Source organism: Falco punctatus (genome assembly GCF_963210335.1).
Source record: "Falco punctatus genome assembly, chromosome: 11".
NCBI lineage: Eukaryota > Metazoa > Chordata > Aves > Falconiformes > Falconidae > Falco > Falco punctatus.
The window spans coordinates 15,297,264-15,319,438 of NC_137591.1; the positions used below are offsets into that span (position 1 = coordinate 15,297,264).

At 38.1% G+C, this 22,175-nt stretch overlaps 1 protein-coding gene across 3 annotated transcripts in view; it reads left to right on the forward strand.

Annotated features, from left to right (window-relative positions):
• ADGRL2 (adhesion G protein-coupled receptor L2) overlaps positions 1–22,175 on the forward strand; it is a 404,716-nt gene that overhangs the window by 73,341 nt on the left and 309,200 nt on the right. For 2 of the 3 annotated variants that reach the window (XM_080406960.1, XM_080406962.1), the window contains exon 2: positions 10,248–10,422. The gene's annotated coding sequence lies outside the window, so the exon portion shown is untranslated. Of the gene's footprint in view, positions 1–6,679; positions 10,423–22,175 lie in introns of those variants that run through there. The other variant, XM_080406961.1, reaches the window with a different exon arrangement.

Genomic DNA, 22,175 nt, shown 5'->3' on the forward strand with positions numbered 1-22,175 from the left:
CTCGTTACTTACCCTGTTACTTCATTACCCTTTCACTGAATCTTGTTTTCTTGTTGATTTAATATTTTCTAAAGAAAAGCTCAAAAATGGAGGTATGACCAAAAAAGACCAAAAAAAACCCCACAAACAAACAAACAAAAAACACACAACCAAAAAAAAACCCCACAACTCATAAATGCAAGTTTTTTTCTGCCAGAGTTTTAAAGTACTGTCATGATTCTTAGGTACCTGGCACAACATTTTTTAGTGTTTTAGATGCCATCTTCTAGGCAGTGCATTACTTTGAGGAGTTTTGGGCTTCAAATGTGGATGAGAATAGTTGGGGGGGTGGGGGTGGGATGTGTAACGGTTTCTGCCAAATTTACTGCAGGGGCATAATAGGAAGCCTTCTGAATAAAATTTTGATTTGTTTTCAATCAGATACAGCAGTCTGAGAGTCTGTGTGCTAATAACTTTTTTAAAGTGTAAAAAAACCTTACCATCCCCCATCCCATACCCAAGGTCTCTGGAAGAATTACCCTGGTTTGTATTCAACTCTTGAAGTCATTGTCAGTTCTTGGGGTGCCTATTCACTATCACAAATGTCACTCGTATGTCAGCAACCTTCCCTGAGCGTTACCACTGCAGGTTCCCACCAGTAGGTGTGGTGGACAAAGTACTTTCGAAAGGTTAATCAGCAGCATTCATTAATAACTAGGTAACAGTATCCAGCCTGCGGGCTACTGGTTGTTGGCAAATCACTCGCATGGTGCAAAGCTTGTAGTTTTTGTTCAACTGGTTGAGTGCCTTGTTGCCAGGCATCCTGCCGGAGGAGGAGTTTGGCAGGACCACTGCGGCGTTGTGCAATGGCATTCATTGAACAGCTTTGCTGCTGGTACCTCAGGGACTTCCTCAGGCTTTGCGTCTCCATGCTGAGCTCACTCGCAGGAATTTGCTATTTTAAGCAGGAGCAGAATAGCCTTCCTAAGGATCCTGATTAGCTCTTGGAGTGCTTCCACTTGTGCTGGTGTCCAGCCCTGTTAGACTGAAACACTAGAAAATTTGCTTGATTGTTGATAGTCTTTTGATACTTTCCTATGGTTCCCTTTCATGTGATTAGGAACATGGATAAACCCTCTTACAACTCACTAAGACACATAGCAGAGACCAGCTTACGAAGGCACAAAAAAATCTACAGTATGCACTTCTGCAGCAGCACAGCAAGTCTCCCTCTTAACAGCGTTACCGTCACGTACCTATGGGTGAATGAAGCAACACAAAGATGCAGTAAATAAATGATGGTTTTGCGTCAGGTTAATCACTGGGTAGGCCAAATAAGGTGCTCAGCCTGGGTTAATGGCTGAGATCGTGTCCTATTACATTGCTGACTAATGTACTTTTCAGACAGAAGTTTGTACTGTAGACTTGGCCTCAGGTTTTACTGTTTTAATATCTCTGTCAAAAAGGTGCTAGTTCTTGATATATCTTTGTGTATTCATTGCATTTTCTAGGGTTGACAAAACATTAATTTTATAGCTGGATTCTATATTAAAATGAAAAAACAAAACAAAGTAATAACAAACTTCCTGTCTTTGTTTGGAAGATAACAAACTGCCTTAACAACAACAAAGAACAGGACCCTTTTTTAAGGCCACATAATTACAAAAATAATATTTGAATTAGCTCTTAGGTTTTTTAGCCTTAGTGTATCAGACTGATCTTTGTCAAACAAGCTTATGGCTTACTCAGAGTGATTTTTTAGCAGCTCCAGTGGGGCTAGTTATGGAGTGAATTATTACTCAGTGTGAGTAAGGAGATCAGAATTAAGCCCAGATACGGTCAGAAGGAAAGAGGGTTTTGTCTGATTTGTCTATGATAGATCTGCCCTGCTGCTAACTCCCTGGTCTTTCATTTAGTTTCTTTTTAGAGACTTTTGTTAAGACTTCCAAGGAGTCCTGAGAGGACAATTGAGCTTTTATGGGTTTTTTGCAGAAGCAGGGAGAAACAATCAAGTTGCTGGCTTTCTGGTAGTGTTGATTTATTTTCTGTTCATCCTGCAAATATTTTTTTATGAAATCTATTTTTTAAAAAAAGAACACTAAACTAAAAACAAACAAACAAAACCAACAAACCCAAACAACCAAATAATATAAGTTGGGCTTTGAGGGAGCAAGAGGGGGAGCTTCAAGGTTAATTGCAGATAAGGATTTCCCAAGTATACAACAACATTATGATCAGCCCTTACAGCAGGGAGGGTTATAGCTTCTGTTTTCTAAGAGAACAGATTTCCATCTACACTTGTCCCTGTTCAGAAAGGCTTGGTAACTAAAGAAATGGGATGGTTTCTCACAAGATGCTAAAAACATGAAACAAACTGGTTTAGACTCTGAAGTTAGTGGGCCACTTGCTGGGCTCAGTGGTGCAAAATGACTCACCTTACTACCTGAAGGCTTCCCCTCAGGCAGACTCAGGGTCCCGCTTTCCCTTTGCACAGGGAAAGGAGCCTGGCCAGACCCCTGCCCCGCTGGCTGTGCCCATGGGGGAGCCCCTGGGACCCGCATACAGCAGGCTGGGGCCTTCCTAACTCAAACGTGCTCAAAGGAACCCCAGTTCTGGTGATGGGGATAGCTTCCTTTTGCCAGGAACTGCCTCTCATTCTCCTGCCCTTTCTAGCATTTGTATTAAGCAGCAACAGCAGACCAGGGGATCTGTGTGTGCACTGCAAGATGGCCAAAAGAATTTATGGCCTTTGGAGCCGATGGGACTAAGTTTGCTCAGGATCATGCCCTTAGTTAGCGTCCTGCAGCAAAAAGGCCTAGAGTTTAGTAAGGAAACTCTCTCAGGGATTTATAGTATTGATGACTGTAACCAAACCTGGCAGCCCTTGGATCTTACAGCTCTCTCTGGGCCTAATCAAAGGCCATTGACGTAAACTAAAACATTTGACTTCAGAGAGCTGTGGATCAAACTCTGCATCTACACTGACTGAATTTGCCCTCCCCTCAGACACAACCTCACTTTAAATTCTTTTCTTCTGACAGGCCTGTAGCCTCATTCCTCTCTCTTAAGCTGGGAGGGCATTTCATGGTTCTCTAAGATGCCCAGAAGTGACTTTTTTTCTTCTCACGGTGCAGTTTCACATTATACCTAATTCAGCATAACTGCTGGCTGACACCAAAAGTCCCATCCCTGTTTTCCTGATGTCAGGTTTAGGGATCATATGATCTTGGCAGGATGACTTGACAAAATTAACCCACTCCAACATGCCCCACCTCCCACCCCCCAAAAGAAGCCACTGTCCTTTCAGCAGTTTTCCACATTTGCCATGGATTAGTGTAATGTGACTCCGTGCCATGAGTCTCAAAAACTTGGCCAGGGGCATTACATAAAAGCAACGTTAATTTGGATTAAGGCAGAGAACGGAGACAAAGAAAACATTAAGAAGAATTCAAATTAAAAAAATACAAAAAGTATTATTTTCCATCATACAAGGCCTGGTCCAGAAGTATCAATTAGATACTGACCCAAAGATAATGGTTAAGGTGGAATTTATGAAAACTATCCTTAATATATGTTGTTATACTTACTATGATTCTCCTCTTTCTTTTTTATTTTTTTTCTCAACCCAGATAGCTGTCAGTCAACCTTTAGCATCTTGTTGAAAGGAGCTTGTTCTTGATTTTCAGCCAAGTGTTCCTGGACCACTGCAGATATAATGTCATAGCAAACAGGGGAACCTTTCTCCATTCTTTCCTCCTCTTTCCAACAGACCTTGGCATTTGCTTTCAAGCCCAGTTGTTCAGGTTTTGTTAGCAAACTGTCTTTTACTACATTCTTTTGCCCAGACATTGATACATAAATAACTTCATAGTTACATGATTAGCTTAATTTTTTCTTCATTTCAGAAATAAACTCATTTTCATATCTTTCTTCTAATTTAGGCGGTGTAAATGTCATCTACTCATATATTATTCCTATTTCAAAGTACACCCTTAAACCTCACTTAGAGGCTTGAACTTTTACTTTCAGTATGCATGTTTTGAAAATAAAAACTCATAAAAGGACTACAATATCTATTATTAACTTCCAAGTTTCAGTACTTTCAACATGTCTTCCTACCCCTATTGGGAGTCTAAGCAAATGTTCTCAGTTTCCCTTGACACAGTAATGAGGAATTCTCCCTATGTGTCCTCTCTTCTCCATGATTTGAAAATTAAAGCTCTGTCTTTAGCTATAAGATGTGTAGCATATCTTTCTGAAAGATAAAGTTCATATCAGATTCAAGCTACTCAGCTGTTTCAGGGCTCTGCTTCTGTGTCAGGTGTTTGCTTCCAACCTCTTGAAATCCAGACTTACATATCAAAATTCATAGTAATTGTATCTTTTAGTGATACTCATTAGCAGAGGTATTATTCTTTATTTTTCAGTCTGAGGGTTTTTTTTTTTTTTTTTGTTTTATTGGGGAATGTGTTAAAATTCTTATTGCAAAATCACTCAAAAATAGATTACTTAAAACACAACAAATAGAGGAACAGTTAATTTTTAAAGTTGGAAATGAAACAATTACTCCTATAGAGCTCATGAGCATCCTTACTGAAATATGTTTATGTTCTGCTTTCTCTCAATGAAATATCTTACATTTACTAGATAGTTTTCTAGTGGTTGCATGTTCTGCTGTGATGTAAATTAAGTATGAGATGTTGTAAGCTAAGCTGTGTAGGTATTGTTACTCTGAGCAAAGGAGCTGCTAGTGCCTTCATGAAAAGATTCGTAGGTGATGAGAGATAACTCTCTCAAAGTCACCAAGAACCAAGCAGGTTTTTTATTTAGCATATCTTTTTCACTTTGTACCTTCTGTGTCAGCTGTGACCGACACAAGTCCTCCCACTTTCATCAAGGCAGCTAAAGGATTAGATTGTATGCTGTGCAACACAGCTTCTTATTCAAGTAAATGAAAAATATATTGGAATGTCTTCTGGTTAATTGGTTGGAAGAAGCTGAGGTCCTTGCACTCGGATCCTTTGGAAAATTGCAGCTACATGATTTTTGTGCACTCATGGCTCTGAAATTGTCAAGTTGGCATTGAAATATATAACATGAGGAGTGAGAGAATGTACCAGTTCTCATGACAACAGGACTTCCCATCACTCTTCCTTAATAGTTATTCCCGTCTTACTTTATGAAGTAAATCTACCATAAATAAGGATTTTCTAGCCATATACTATTTAAAAATTATATGGGGGGACTTAGGAGATCAGAGAATCTCTTGCTGGTGTATAAGGGTGGGGAAAATGTAAAAATATTTTCTTCATTGTCTTAATATTTCTGCTTCTGGAATTTTCTGTATCCATATAATAATCCCAGTCTACTCCTCCAGCTGGGACCTCTGCAAAGAAGTACAGGGGGACACCAAGGCTGGATGGGACAGCATGAGAAATGCATGCTTTGCACAAGGTCTTCTGTGTATTCTTTCTCTTCTGTCTCTCTGTCCTTACAGAAGGAAGTACAGTGATGTCTTTATACAGAAGTGAAAATTCCCCAAAGACTGAATTTTGTCTGTAGCATCAGAGAAGAAATTTGTGTTGGGCTGGCTTCAGATATAAACGCAATAGGCCCACCTTCACGATTTGGCTCCAGACTGGGATTAAGGCCTTTAACTCTGTTGACCATGTGTTGTCTCAAGCTGTCTTAAGTCCCTAGCCTTTCTGTCTCCCCTTTCTCCTGTTGATGTCTTTTCTCAGAAACTGGGGGGGATGTAAATGAGTGAATACATGCTGTTGCAGAGGAGAAACAAGAAGGTGGGGCTGGAGAGAAGGCCTGTGCTTTTCAGAAGGGGAGAGAAGTGGAGGAAATAACTGTATGTTTTGAGGGGCTTGAGATAGACATCTTCTACTGGTAAAGTGAAAAACTTAGGTAAGAGACCTCTTCATATATAGCCCCCAAAGCCCCTTGCGTTTCCCTAGGACACCTTTAACCAATTTGACCCAATCACAACATATACACATAGTGATCTTTCTAGGATCACAGCATCTCAAAAATTCCATTGGTCCTACCATGCCAACACCACCCACATGAATTTTTGGCTACATCACTGTGGAAAAACTTGAACTGTGGACTTCTCTGTCGCATGCAAGTAGGCCAAAACATGCCATCTCATAAAAATCCAACTATAGAGACTGTTAACATTCTGTGGGTTATGGCCCTGGCCTGGGAAACTTATGACCTAGGTTCAGCCTTATGTTCTGCCAAATGCAGTGTGAAAACTCTGGTCAGAATGGAGCATACCCAGCAGAATACCCTGAGCCTCAAATAAAACACTTTAATACTCTTGCTTTTGCAAATCTTTGTAAGGCTTTTTATGAGCTCAAAGCTAGGGCAACAAGTTTCAAAACCACAATGTTGCTGCAAAAAGGATTTTCTATCTTCCTATCAGTTCCAATTATGTGGTTTCTCAAAATGTATTTTCCTTCTCAGAAGCCATGTTAGTGGCTAAAGACATGGAAACTAAGGTTCTCAACCAGCCATTTCTATCTGAAAAACTCAGATTCATTTGCAACAATTCCCACTTGATTCTAAATCTCTCCTGCTGAATAAATAAGGAAAGGAGGTATCTTGCATGCCGAAAGCTTTTCTGTATCTCCTTATTTACAGGGATATGGAATCAGTGTAATATTTGCCTTAATAGCAATTCTTTAATTTCTTAAACAAATAAAAACTTAAGCTGGAAGATTTACATGTTGCCTTGATTTTTCTCATTTTTGTAGGAAGGGATTCTTAGGACTCATTCTGTGAGTGTAAATTTCACTGTTAAGTGCAGCTGAGAGCACATTATGAGGTTTCCCAGGGTATTTTGCTCTCCTTACCTGATTCCACTGGGTCTTTTGAATCCATGCATTGCATTCATAGCTTCTAAAAATCCTTTCTTTAAAAGTTTGTTTGGGGATTTCTTTTTCTTTTAATATACTAAAGTTTTGTAGTGCTTTTTTTGTTTTGTTTTGTTTTTTAATTACTGTTGTCAGTGTGTACGATCAGTGAACAAAAAGCCCTATCAATTTCTCTTCTCTGTTTGCAATTTGATTCTGAGATGGTTGTTCCCAAAGCTGCTCTGAACTTTGTCCCTTAAGACAAACAAAATTTTCTCTTCAGCTATGGAAAAGAGTACTGCTCTCTTATCCAAAATGAAACATTCCCAGAAGAAATACTGCCTTGTATTGAGAACACTGCATTTTATCATCTTGAGAGACAGGCATCCAGGCTCTCTTACAGCTTCTATTCTAAGATGAGCTTTAGGACTTAGTCACAGGGCTGGGTTTCCTATTGTCCTAAACTCAACATACTCCTCCACATGAGTCCAATATAGGTGTAAAATGCTACTATATCAGAATGGTTGAAACATATTGGCCTGAATATAAGGTCCAGTTATAAAAGACTGGGGTGGAGGGGCAAGGGGGTGGAAGCCTACTTGCTATAAATCAGGACTGAACATGTGACCTACAACCGTCTTCTATTCCGTACTTCCACCACCACCACCCCAGCAGCACTGAGTTTTAGGTGGGAGGAGGTAGGAAAATAAAACTGAGTCTTGCACTCAGGACACCAGGTCTAATGCTGCTTTGCTGGGGATCAACATGCCAGGCAAGTGATCAGCAAAGCAGGTAGGCTACTGCGCTTCCTGTGGGGCAGACTTGGTATGGGCAGGTTGACAAATAGATAATTTTTTATTTTTTAATTTATTTAATTAATTTTTTAAAATATTTTAAATAAATATTTAAAATCATGCTTACCTTCAGTAATAGAAATTCTTTCTCCATCTGCTTTTCAAATTGAAGGAGATTTCCCCTGATTTCCAACTAATGCAAAGGGTGCAGGCAGTACAGGGGAAGGTGTAACTTTTAAGGGGAAAGGTTGTACCCATTTTCTAGAAGAAGGAGCACAATAAAATCATTGTGTTCTTTAAAGTCCTGTTCACGTGTGTGGTGTATCTACAGTAGAATAACGTAGGCATAATCTTAGCAGATTCTAAAGCTGTTATGTTTAAGCTGCAGACATATACATCTCAATCACTGTAACTTTCAGTGAAATGGACTAAGCTTTCCTCTGTTGTATGAACACATAAAAAACACTGTGCCTTTCCTTTGTTATTAAATCTTGCCTAAAACTGTAAAATAATACACTGAAGTAAGTTACATGTATTATTGAATCTTTAAAAAAAAAGAAATAAAAATCAGCGTAAAAGAAACTGTCCTCTATGAACCTCTAAGTTTAATGCTGACATGACTCTCATGTGATACATTCAAGGTAAAGATATATTAAAAAAATAATCTCCTCTTCTGTGCTGCTTTAAAAACATAATTTTAAAATAACTACAGCCTTTAATCCATGAGGAAATTTCTTTCTGCATTGATACTGGTTTATGCATTTATACTTTTAATTAAACTATTACATACTGAAGTATTAAAGAAAATTGTTGAACCCAAACCTTTCTTTTCTTCCCCACACTTTGAAAATAAATGATTTCTAAATAAGTGACCATTGCCAACCTGAGCCAGAGGGCAGCATTCACCACCTTATGGTACAATGCAATTCCTGATGAATCTCAGCTACTTTTAAACTCCTCTCTTTCTGTACAATACCAATAAATGTATTACAAAAATTATTGCCTCATACAGTGTATTGTAGAATTTTTAAGTGAATAAATGACATTGTCATTAGCGTTCAGTTATAAATACATTTGAATTTTAAACTGAACATATGCTACTTCTCTGCTTGAAAGTAGTAGCTTTTGCTTTCAAAAACCATGCCACAGACTCAAGCATGCCATAATAATAATACTTAGTGTCAAGGATGTAAAAGCTCCTTAAAGAAGACAGTATCAATATCTTAATTTGATCCATTAGATAGATATTAAAGAAGTTTCCTGCTTGAAGGCTGCACAGTGATCAAAACTGATACAAGAATACAGGTCATGTATCTTAGCGGTGAGGTTGATTTAGTTTCTCATTTACTACTCTGGGTATCAATTCCAAGCTTTTATTCATATGTTTGGGTTTTGCAGCAAAGCTGTTATTCTCTTTTTTTCTCTTCTTCGATAATATTAAAGATCTTCTGTCTCAGCTTAGAATCGAATTCTTGTAACCAATTTAGGCTGGAGAATTCCTTAAGTACTCCACTATTAATAACTCCAGTTTCACGCTCCCCTCCCCCATAACCCTTACGTAATTATTTTTTCCAATAAAATATTTTTTTTATCAGATCAGAAATGTATGAAAGAATAGAGCACATTTCTTGGCTCCCAGACACATGCAAATCACTTATTATTTAAGAAAGAACTACAGATAAGATAAACATGTTTAAAAAAAATAATAAAAGTGAGTAATGAAACACTTGTCTGCTTCATTTGGCAAAGAATAAGTCTGGCACTGTTATCAAATACTAGAAGCAAGTAGAGGAGAATGTAAGAGAGGGAGATGCATGGAAGGATTACATAGGAACGGGAATACTGTGTTCTCACTTAACCCTGTGGAACAATTAGCTTAACCACAAAGCCAAATCCTGAAGTAACTTCACGGAATCCAGTGAAAATTTGCTTGATTGCATTGGCTGGGAATCTAACGTTCTCTGTGTTGATTTCAAAAGAACATCTCCAGATTTGAATGAGGATAGCTGAAAGTAGGGCTTGACCAGGATTTCACAGATGGTAATGAGAGTAGTTTCACTGTGTTTTGTTTCACGACAAGTGATGAGGGAGTTTTGAACCTGCACAGGCTAAGATCATAAGGAAGGCAGCCTTCCACTGAATAACCTTAATTTTCATGATCAATACAGGCAGGTGGCAACAATGCTTTCTTCAGATAACTAGCTGTTGAAGATTAAGATTTGATTGTTTTAGTTTGGGTTTTGTGGGTTTTTTCTATTTGTTGTTGTGTTGGTTTGGGGTTTTTTTTTATTAATCTTCTCCTAGTGCTACGTGGGATTTAGCAGTCTCTTACCTGCTCTCAGCCACAAAACTGAGCTCCTGAAATCATTCAGCCACCTTTTTCTTCCTCCCTCCCTCTCTGTCTGCAACGCTATTCTTGCACTCCTCAAGGTTCACTAACCAAGGAAGAAAAGCCTCCCACATTCTTCCTTTTGTTAAATAAATACAGATTCATTTCTGGCCAAGGATGTGAATTGAATTTACCATGTTTTGCCTTTTTTTTAATGGTTGTAATGTTTGTATTTTAAATCCACTAATATTTTGTGCTTTTTCGGTTTTGTGCTTCCTGCAGGTGACAGCACTCCAGGGTTATCACTTCAGATGAAGCTGGGCACAATGAGACCTAATCTTGGGTAAGAGACCCATAAGGGACTGGAGGGCATACTGCAGCAGACTTAATTTGGCTTCTTCATCGCTGTTTCCTTTTATGATTTCCTACAAGCATTTCTCATCAAGTTGAGATGAAGGTAGGTCCCTCTAAATTTCACATGTGCATTTTTCATCTAAATGAATTTGGCAATTTTTACCACTGTTATTCAATGCAATGCTGCCTGTCAACCCTCTGAGCCTGCAAACTAGCTCAGGACCCGGGCTCAGATCCCAACATTGCAGCATGACATGATGCCACTTAAGCACTTAATTATACATAAGCAGACAACGATCCACATTGTACCCTTTACAAAAGAGCCACAAGGAAAAATAAAGTCCCACTGCCTTGCCAGCCAAAGGGATGTTTGCCAGCACCAGGTGGTTGGAAGCATGAGGCAAGTGAGGGGGTGACTTCTGGCAATGCTTGTGCAGCCACAGTGACAACTGGGGGGGAAAAAATGCTTCTTTTGAGAGAAAGGCCAGTAGCATTTGGTGTTTGGTGTCAAGGGGCTGAAAAGGGTGACACATGAGGCTGAAAAGCCTTGCAGGGGCTCCTAATGAACCATTTTCTGTGCTCCCCCTCCTACTTGGATGATTGTACTTAGCTGGCTACTGTGCTCTTGTGTCCAGGTTTTGCCAAGTGGTTATCTTCCTGCTTGCATCTGTTTATTCTGTATTCACCTCTCTGTCTGGAAGGGTGCAACCGAATATCAATGTAGCTATTGGGGTTTTTCTGTCTGATTGAGCTAATCTCTCCTGGAGTTCTACCAGTGGTCTAATTTAGTTACCTAATTTCAAATACAGTTCTAGTAGGAAATGCAGAGGAACATGAACATGAAATTCATCTATATACATAAACATATACTTGTTTTCCATCTTCTGTGATATTTATACACAGGTCCTCTTTTCTAGTAATAATGGACAATCTCTAGTTCATTGGGCAGGGACAACTGGGCAGCAAGTGAGTTTAGTGTTAAGTGTAGGCCTTGCAGACTTTCTGAAGTGTAATAGCTTCATGTAAGCTACAGTAGTACTCACTTTCTTTTGAATACTAATAACATCATGCTGTAAGCTCATTTTTTGTGCTCTCCTAATAGAAGAAAACCTGTCTTTATATACTTTTATTTGGAGAATCAAAGTATCTTATAGAAATTAATTTTGTGCTAGTTAGATAAATGGTGTAGCTGAAAACGAATTGTTAGAATGTTTGGAGTGGTTGAAAATCTATATTCTGCATAGCCACTGCCTAGTTTAGAAGGTTGAGGTATTGTGATTTGCACTTCTATGTCTGTGGTTCAAATTTATAGGAGAATAACAGCAACACATTTGATGGAATATCTGTAGTGAGACTCTGAAGCCATGCTGCAAGGTGTTTAAGGCAGTAGTAGACAAGTGTCACTTTAAAAAAGGAAGATAAGTAATCAGTGAGGTTACTCCTTTCCAATATATTGTTGAGCTTTTGTCACATAACCTACATCTTTAACTATGGAACAAAATATTATTTGAAACAAGTATTTATTTTCAGGAAAATGTGTTTGTATTGCATGAAAGCTAGATATGCAAATGGAGTATGTGCTTATAAATTCTTGTGGTCGTTGAATAAATTTTACCTGATTCTTTTCTTTTTTTAAAAAAAGTGTAACAAAGAGAGAGATTTTAAGCAGATGGCTGGGATCCAAAGGATAGGTAATGCAGGCTTCAACAGCATTTATAATAGTTCACTTCTCTAAGTGAAATATGTTCTTTATTTAGAAAAAGAATGAGAATATGAAAGATGTAGTGTCAGTGATTCTTCAGATTTTCATTCTATTGATCAGAGTGTAAGAAAAAGTCTTTCCATACACCTAGCTCCTTTTTTCAAATTCCCAGTCTCAGTACTTTGTGTGCTCCATGGAGAGGCTGTATACAATTATGCCTTGCTAGTAAAACAAGATAAAATAATATAATCCCATTGCATTGTCACTGAGATAAAGCGTATGATAACTTATTGTTTTAGTTGATCAGCAGGGTGGCCTAGTACAATGAATTCCCTTCTCCTGGCTTTGGCTTATCTTCTGATTTTTGAGAGACACAACAAAGAAAAATAATAATAGCAGTAGTCTTTTTGCTTTCACCTCATGTGAATATTACAATAGTGGAGTCTAATGACAGAAAGGACAATGATTATATATAATACTACCTGAACATCAATGGCATCCCATGCTGTAGCATGACTGTATTGAAATGTTGGACTTATGTAATAATAATTGTACAGGATAATAAAACCACATTTAATATGCATTTGCCTCTAGCTTGGTTATAATTGGTACTGTACCTAAAGGTCTCCCTTCCTAAATCAGGCCTTCTCTAAGTACTAAACACAAATACTGTAAGTTTCTTCCCTAACAACTCACAGTTTCAATATTTTTGTTTTTCTGAATGTGCCATTCTGGACAATACCTGTCAGTTACTGCAAACATTTCCACAAAAGGGACAAAGGTTCTGGATCTCATCTAGAAAAATTTATCTATCCAAGGAGAGCAGTCAAATCCGCAAAGTATTATTTTCTCAGAAATAAATAATAGGCAGCTTCTGCACTTCATATATTTGATTTGTTAAGAGCGGTTTTCTCCTCTCTTGATTTGAGCAATCAGAAAGCAAACAGAGCATCTCCTGCATCTTATCTTGCTCTGCATGAAAACACTTCCCTGCTACCAGCCAGGGGTTTAGCTCAGGTCATAGTGGTTAATTTTTGAAGAAACCCCTTGTTAAAATATTCTCAGCACATAACTGATAATAGGGTATTAAGAGAGATGATGCAGTCTGTTCTCCATACACTCTTTTTTCCTGAGGTGCTGTGAAAGAAATGTGAATTTCACAGGTGCAAAACGTATTCACCCACCTCTGTCTTGCACCCCAGAGGCAGAGTACTGCACAAATCACTGTGCAAAACCCCTCAGAGCCATGCTCAGGAGGCTGAGTGCCTGTGCTGCAGTCTCAGACAAGGGCTTTGCATCTTTCTTAGCAATTCAAATTAAACACTCTAAATTTTGTGGTGAATATCACAAGATGGGATCATTCAGAGAACTTGCATCGCACATCATAGTGATGGCCTTTAAAGCGTTCACAGTACCAGCTTCTTCCCCTCCTCCCATCCTTCAGTAAAGCAGCGTAGCGGGACTGCCACTAGGAAGGGCTTTAACGATCAGCCTCACTGCAGTTCTTTAGGAGGGGATCTTGTGCCCTTCTGAGGTCACTGAGAAGCAGCAAAAGCTATATTCCTGAGCCTATAATAGATGCAAATTGTGCAGATGAAGGAGAGGAAGCTCTAACAGCCGTTGAATGCAATCTGTGAACACTACTGTTTCATTTATAGTGATGCTACCCAGGCATTTGCACTTAAAAGGAACAATAAAGAGTTGTCAGAACAATCGCAACTGCGGCAAAGACGTTTTGAGCCATGTGAAATGTTGCCTGCAAAAGATCTGCTTTTTCCGTTATTTTTTGTTATTACTGAAGGCTGTACTAGTTCTCCTTGTTTTATGACACCAAATGGTTCATTTGCCTTCAAAGACTCAAGATGCAAAGAGGGAGTGAAACAAATTAAGTCAAAACTGCAATGACTGGTGAAAACTGCACAAAATATGTCACAGCTTTTCTTTATTTCTTTATTTAGTTTTGAAGTAGCTTTGCTATGCAATGAGGTAGTTGATTCACTAACTTGCCAGCCAACCTCTAGCAAACAGCAGTAGAGTTGCTGTAAAGTTTCCATGTTATTCTTGCTTACAGGACAAAGGGCCAGTCCTCAAATGATGCAACCTTTGTAGGTATGCATCTACCATGTTGAGGATCTGACCTGCTGTTGCTTTTTAGTCTCTTGATCTGGAGAGGGGGTTTGGCACAGGTGAGAAACTGCACACTAAAATTTTTTAATAAAAACATCTAGTGGCTGTCAACCAACAGTTACTGATTAACAAAGAATAACTGGTTTGCATTTAGTGTCCTGTTAAAAGCACAATAAGCTGTGATTGTGAACATGATTATCTGTGAATGTTGCTACTTGCCAACTGCAAATGTGAAAGCTATGAGGGCCTAGGAAAAACAAGGAAACATGTTGTTGTACCACAATAGATGTGTTCAAAGTCCCCTAATACTACTGAATAAGAGTAAATAGCTGTTGAAGGGGAATGTGGATACTAAAGAGAAGTATGTTCAGTTTATACAAAAAAAACCAAAAAATGTTAAAAAAAAAGTTGGAGTAAAGCTGTGTGAATGTTAGGGTAAGATTGGCTTTGTAACTACAGCAGAATAAAATGCATTATAGGACCTGTTGTCATTCTGGATCTTCTAGACTTCCTCTGGGATACTATTACCTGATTTTTATTAATATAATTCATTTGAATTACATTAGTGTTCAGAGGCCCTGGTTGAGACTCAGTCGTAGTCATCTAGTTGTACTCCAAAGATCTCACAGTTTAAATATACAACATAGACAATGAGCAGGTAAATGCCCCACAGCTGAAGAGAATTCAAATTGCTTAAGACCTTGTCATGTAATAATGTTGGTTGGTTTGGGTTTTTACATCCCTCAGTAAAATGAGTGATCTGCAAAATGAGAACATGCTGTTCTCATCTTTCAAAAAAGTTATAGCATAACTAATGATAGTAAAATGCTCTAAGAGCCTTCTAATTGATATATTAGAAGTTCAAAGTGACGGTGTTTTTCATACAATATGGATTTGAACTGTGTGAGTCTTTTGAATCAGTAGCTTTTAGTGAAGTATGTATTTCCCAGGGAAAAGGGGGGGGGGGGGGGGGGGGGCAGCAGGCAGCAACAGTGTTTAATAGTTCTGTCTGTATGTGTGTCTGTACATTTGAGTGAACAAGAGATCAACAGGGCAAAACGTACCATAAATGCTATAAAGTCTCATACAATTTTGTCAGGCTGTAAACCCAAATGAACTTGCAAAGTCATGCACTAGTTCAATTTTGGAAGGGAAAACCTGGCTTTTAAGCCAACTAAATCAATCCCTAGTTCAAATTAAATTTGGAGTATCCTGTGAAGCTCCAATACACAACTCCAATAACAATCAGCACTTAAGGTACAGGCAAATAATGTTTCATTTAAAAGAAATTGAATGAGGATTACTGACAGAGAAAGTTTTTGATGCTGTTTTGTCATTAAAGACAAATTATAGCATTATTGTCTTAATCCCATATGTCTCAATCATCTCTCATTCCTCCTGTCTCTCTTTAATGTACAAAAAACCCTGTGCATGGATGGTCTTGTGTCTTCATCTCATTAAAACCTTGCCATGCAAATGTATTGTAAGTGTTGCCTGAAGACTTCTGTCTCATGCAAAATTTAGCTTAAACTGTACTGGCATCAAATAATTTGTTATGCACAAACCTTCTGTTTGGTTTGCTGACATTCCTCCTTAGCTGGCTCTCATGGTGATTCATTATCTTGTGATATAGATTTCCAAGTATCATCTTTGTATTGATTTTTATATCTTTAATAACCACTCCACAGAAGATGGCTCCACTTGGTGTCATTGATCGCATCAAAAATTCAAGGCTTACAGAAATACTAGAGGGCTAATTGGTAGCAGAACATTTCAGACTTAATCTTAATGCAGTCTTAATCTTCTGCACTAACCTTACTTGAAGATTTCCTTATTGAGGCTAAAGGGAAACTAGTGAATAACTGGAAATTACCTGGTAAGAGCAGGTAAGACCATGAGGACTGTAAATGTGGAAAACAGAGATAACAAACGTTAGATCTGAAAAACAACTTTCTTTTGTCTCTCCCCTTCCACCCAAGTATTCTCCTTAAAAAAAAGGCAGTACATAATTTTCCTGTTAACTCTGTGGAAAAATGTATGTTCACTGCATTACATACTGTACAGTGGGCCAAATGGAACTGAGTTCCTGACTTGATTTAAAGGAAACTAGTAGGTCTGACAAGTTCAAAAACATGTGTTGTAGGTCACTCTTTTTAAAAAGAAGTGATCAAGATAGGTAATTTTCATCTTTAGTTTCCTATGTAAAAGTTAAGGGCTCTATTTATAAGCTTAAGGCCTCAGACAGTCACATCTTGGCTAGGTTTTAATTTAGAAATTTGAAAATGTGGGCCAGAACAGCAATCTGGGAGTCCTTCAGTCTGTTTAATTTGCTCTAATGTGTTGTTTAAAGCTTCTACCTCTTGTTAGGTTTTTCAGCAACATGATCTGTCAACGACAAGGAGGTGATATGTGTGTCTATATTTTTTCATGACTGCATTTGTGACACTTTTTCACCAAGTTATTTTCCAGGATTTTGAACTGCTGAGTTATATTCTAAAACTTCAAAACAACTGAAAATAAACCACACTGAGATACAAGGGATGTTTTTTTTTTAGAAAATCCAGTGATAGACGAAGAATATGTAGAGACAGCAGCATGTTAAAATCAGGAAAGATAATTTCTCAAAAAAGCTGCCCTTGTAAATTGTTAAAAAACTGTTAAAAAAACTGTCTCCCAACAGCCACATGGTCTGTGGATTAAACATAGCAAGGCAGATTGTCCAGCTAGTACTAAGAGTATCAATCAAGGCTACTCAATCAGTTCTTGCCAGTAAAAGGCATTGAGACAGCACCAAGTCTGCTAGTTCAGTCAGGCACTGCGTGCCATCTGTGCAATGGGAACTGCTTGGTATGCTTCCTAAAAGGTTAGAAGAATGGTTAGAAACATGGGATCTCCCATAGGAATGTGAAAGACATCATATGTCTGGGAACTTGATGAGAATAAAAATGGAATGTATTCATAGACTAGGTAGGAATAACCTTGGTCGCTTTTGACCTCTGTGGTAAGCAGACCTCTTTTTCCACTAGACCTTATCAAGTCTGTCAGCTTAGCACTAGTTACTTTATGAGCAACCTAAATTTGGAGCAGGCTGTAAGAAACTCACATTATTCTCACAAAGTCCAATCGAAAACACATTACACGGTTAAGGCATCCATACACCCCTCATGCCTTTATTATGTTTGTGTTGTCACTCTCAGACCAATAGGAAATTATCCACATCAACCAAATCTTCTCAAATAGGAATCTAGCAGCTCTTTTCATTTCATATTTTTATTGTGTTTGTCACTATAACCCAATGAAGGAACGTATTCATGGACTAAACCAATCAGTCAGGGAAAGACTATCACCATAAGACCAAACAGAGGGCCAGAAAATACAGGGTCAGTTATGCACCTCTTATTCACAGCAGGGAACAGTGACTCCCAGAATTTTTGTCCATCCCTGCAGAACAATTCCTATGAATAATTATATATTAATATATTCCTTAGCCATCAGCATGGTTGAGGGATTTATGGTTCTGCCCAGTGTCAATAGGTAGGTTATTTGATAAGGGACAGTGATACAGCTAGAATGTAGTCTAAATCTACTAACTTCCAGCCTTGTATTTTTCCTTCCTTTTAGTTTAGAATTGGTTTCCATTTAAAAATAAATAATAAAAAAACAGTGCACGTTCAGTGACATTTATTATGGGCATGGTATACAAGATATGCACACAGAATTGAAAGATGCAACAAGCTGACAAAAATTAGATGACTGAATACTTGTACCTGAATACAAATATAAACACTGGGGAAACCTCTCCTCTTTGTCCCCCACAGCAACATAATACAAAAGACTCCTAAAAAAGTACCAAAACTCCTAAAAAAGACCAAACATGATCCAGATGTCTATCGAATCTCTGACTTTCTGTCGTCTTATGGATTTTTCCATAATTTTTTTTTTTTCTAACTATGTTATTAATTTTTTAAGAATGGAGAGAAAGTGCACCAAAAAAGCTACTGGTGTTTCTAGTAAAAAGCAAATGCTGAACAGTAAAAGGTTAAGAGATCACTTGTTTGCTCTCATTTCTGCACAAAATGTTCTTACTCCATTAATTTTTTTGTTTTCAGAGAACTTCAGGTTTTAGAAGAAAAGACCCATGGTCTCATGCCTTAGTTAAGTGTTATGAGAAAAAGGAAATAAACAAAGTATAACTTACAGATTTTAGCAAGTGTTGTTCTTCACATATATCCTTCACTTTGTCCACCTGCCAGTGTTCATAGTTCACGACACGTTGCTGTGAGGCCTGGTTGTGCTGCAGGACATAAGAGTAATTCCCATTGATTTCAATGGGTATTACATGCATCCTGCAGCGGGAGAGTAGAGCCCTCAGGTTTCACTGAATAGCAAATAGTCATGTAAAATCCACGGGTCCTATTCTTTCACTGCAGGATAAGTTGAAGTCAATGGGAGTTACTTGTTAGATGCTGTGATGGAAAAATCTTATCCTTCTAAGATAAGGTTGCCCATTCATTGTTGCATTTTAATGATTTTTTACAAAGATACTAGCAATCTCATTTTTTCTATAGAAAATATATGAACTTCTGACTGTCTTTATTCCACTTCATAATTAAAAATTAAGCTAACCCCAAAGAAAACCCATAGAAAGCAAAAACCCATGGAAGAAATGGGAGGAAACAGAAATTATGGAATCACCATGATTTTAGCATAGATGTTAAACACTTCTGAGAGACTGAAATGTGGTTATCTCTAAAAATGCTCTCTGCTCACATTAGTTATCCCAACACAAATATCCACTGTTGATGTTACTGATCTAAAGTGATCTAACTAAGTTTGTAAATCCATACAGCATTTGGAATCTATTTCTTGAACTTTTTCTTATGGCTTGAATTTTGAGGCTGAGTTCTCATCAAATCAAAGTTTGCACCCAAAGCAGAATTCAAATATTTCCTTCATTAGCATGTTATAACATTAGCTGAAGGAAAGGGTTTCTTCCCCTCCCCCTGCATTCTCCTACACCTCCACCCCCAAGCGCTCTCCTTGGTAGTTTGAAAGCAGCAAAGAACTTACGAAATCTGGGCAGTCTATCAGTTTGCTATGGTTCATTTTAGCTAATCCAGACATCCAGCACAGCAGGGGGAAAACTGCTGTATCTAGTGAAACAAGAGCATGAATAATTAAAACTCTGTTATTAATGAACTTCCAGTCGTTATGTAAATGAAACTGATTTCAAGTCTAATTTGTCAGCCTGAATTCTTTTTCTGTTCTCCTTTTGTCTAGGACAAGAACTCATCATAATGGACTTGATAATAAAACACTGGCAGACATGCTGTGTGCAGTGCCCATCTGAGTTAGGGCTTTTAGCACGGTTAATTGATACAGTTACTGCAGGATAAGTCTATAAGGCATTTTGTATGGCTTTACGTTTTACAAGCTTTCTTTTTTTTTTTTTTTTTTTTTTTTTCTTTTCTTTTGCCAGTGCTAGCTGTTCTTTGCACATTCCTCATTAGGGTTTACCTTTACATGAGTGGTGGCTTGTAATTACTGGCTGGTAAATACTTTCCTTTGCATTTTGTGGGTTGTTCAAAGACAGCAGAGTTCAGAAAGGTCTGTGGGAAGGGAAGTCTGTAGTTATCAAACAATGGCTAACAGTCACCAGGAGAAAAAGCCTGTCAAAGCACAAGGCTAGCAGGCACTGGGTCTTACCCCATTGTCTTGAATCAGGTGTCAGTCATCCTGCCCACTCCATTTACTTTGATATGAAATAACCTGTATTGAAGTTATATAGAAAGGATAGGCATTCCGTTGGGAAGCTTAAGACTAGAATCCAGAGGAAACCTCGAATCTTAACTTTTTTACTTCCACTAAAACGAGGCAGAATCCTTTGAAATAGTCCATACCCTATATCGATCAAGCCAGTGGTAGACAGCAGAATTTGTTGTGAAGTTGATGGGGCCTCCAAAATTTAATTTTCAAATAATGATTTTTTTTAAAAAAAATCCTCTTACTATGTGTCCCTTAGTTTTCACCAGTTAAGTCTTTTTTTTTTTTTTTTTCTTTTTGTCAATATATTCAGTATATATTTTGGCCTATTAGTTCAGATTTATATTGTTGTCAGGATCAAGTGTTTAACAGGAAAAAGATGCAGTACATGTGTAGGAAGTAAGGAAGGAGAGGAGCATGAGCATATATTTCCATATGTACCTTTTGCTAAGAAAAGAAGAGGTTAACAAAAGAATCATCAAAATAGGCTATTAAAAGAATTAAAACAAAAACAAACAAACAAAAAACAAACAAACTAAAAAACCCCAAGAAAACCCAACCCAAACAAAAACAAACAAACAAAAAAAACCCAAACCACGGAAGAAACAGTGTCTTCAGTACCTTGGCACCAGCCTAGGTCTGACATCAGGGAAGGGACTGGAATCCGGCCATTTTACTCACAAGAAAACTGTGAAGTAAGAAATGTTTATCTTATTCTGTGTCAGAAACAATCCATCTCTTTGTTTGTCTTTTGCTCTCTTTTTTTTTTTCTCTCTCTCTTTTTTGTTATAATAAGCGTGCTTTTTTTGTGCCACTCTTTTTTTTTTTTTTTTTTTTAATCAGCTTGCTTTCTTTAAATGAGACAAAAAGCAGGGAAGGATCACCAGTTCTACTCATAGGAAATTGAAAAAGGGTGAAAAATTCTCTGTATGGAAGTGGGAAAACTTATACCTTAAAGGTTTATTTTCTGGTTTTTCTTTTTTTCCTCCACCTTAGGCTTTCTCTCTGTGCCATGTTTGTGCAGATGTCTAACTAAATGCATACAGGGTAGTGTTTAGAATTATCTTCTGAGACATATTTAGAGTAGACTGGCCTATTGGCCCTTCCTTAGCCTGGTAGACCAATTCAAAGAATTAAGGCAAGAGGAAGATAAGAAGTAGGTGTGAGTATATAGAGAGGTAGCATTTCCTTCAAATGGTAATGCTGGCATAACAGGAGTATCATAAACCTGGGGAGTGATAAATCTATGGGTAAGGATAATAGGGAAGCAGAGCTGAGGGGTATAGGAAAGTGGCATGATGCATGGAAAGCCTGTCAGGCAGAGAGCCTACAGCAGGATTTTATTTTTTTTTTCCAGCGGTTAGAGACTGATGGCAGATTTTACAGGACTGGGGACCTGAGTGATTTCTGCTGTTCAGCTTTCTTAATGATCATCTTGAAAGTGCAGATTTTTTTGCAAATCTTACATTAGGTATTAGCAGGACTCTAAAGAAACCGCTGTTAACTGGAATTATATTTAAATAAAGCTTTTGCCCTGAAATCATGTTCATGTACCTTATTCACACTAACATACAAAGAGGCTGGATGTAGACTGCTACATGAAAGGGACAGAAAGATCTGTCCAGACTTTTGGGGCACCTCTCAGTTCTTGGCTCAACTTGCCTTGTTCAGCCTCCAAACCCCATGGAGCTCACCTGGAGCCAGCGAAGGGAATGCTGGTCTGCCAAACCCCTGTGTGGCTGGGAGGGCTTCCAAGTGTACCCTCAACCCACTGTGTCACACACTAAATTGTGATATGTAAGTTAATGTTCACAAAACTCTGTCCTGCCTGAAGCAGGTGCAAATGCCAGGAAGGAAGAAGTTCAGCGCTTTCAGCCTCTCGATGGGTGGGACAGACACCAACCTCAGGCTTTGCTTTGGATAGCTGTTGGGGACATTTCAATTCTCATACTTTCTCTTCTTTCCTGTGCAAATTGTAAACGATAGGGAATATTGTGCAGTTTCTGTCAAAGGAGAAAGAAGTTTTAAAAACAACTCCTTTCTGTCACACCTTCAGCTAGAGCTGCATGGTGCTTTGAGCATTCTGTCAAAGATGTTTGGTGTACTCAGTGTATGCATTAAAATTGCTGTGAGAATATCTATTAGATGTATATTTTGAGGATGTCTTTTAATATCTGCTAGCTTGACATTATTATTTTTACAATAATAAGACCTAAAATACATACTTGCTGAAGCTTTAAAACGTTCTTGCAACATAAACATAA